This window comes from Penaeus monodon, chromosome 24 (assembly GCF_015228065.2).
Source record: "Penaeus monodon isolate SGIC_2016 chromosome 24, NSTDA_Pmon_1, whole genome shotgun sequence".
Taxonomy (NCBI): Eukaryota; Metazoa; Arthropoda; class Malacostraca; order Decapoda; family Penaeidae; genus Penaeus; species Penaeus monodon.
Window position 1 is genome coordinate 1,645,627 of NC_051409.1, and position 446 is coordinate 1,646,072.

The following is a 446-nucleotide window of genomic DNA, read 5'->3' on the forward strand; positions in this document are numbered from 1 at the left end:
AGCAGCAATATTAGGAACACGGAATCAGACCTCAAAGTACAGTTCATCTAGCAACATCACACAAGCAGCGAGGGAGTGCGTACTAATCAGCACTCATAATAACCTACCCACGCTAGCAGTGAAAATTGCGAAACGGAACACAAAAAGCTACCATTCACTAAGAATTATTATCAAAAAGAGTCTAATTAATACTACATTTTTTTTATAAATGACAATCCTTACAATTATAAGAAATGTTTTGATTTAGGCTACGTATATTTAGGAAAAATGAATGAAGTGAATGAAGCAAGGGGTGACTGCTCGCTCAGCTGCCAGGCCGCAGAGGCGCAGAGGCAATCTTGAATAGACAATATCTCACAAGACTAATTCCTCGAGACTAACATCTTGCCTTTATATATGGACTTGGAGCGGGGAGAAAACACTCGTTTAGAGCAGATGATTGCGCG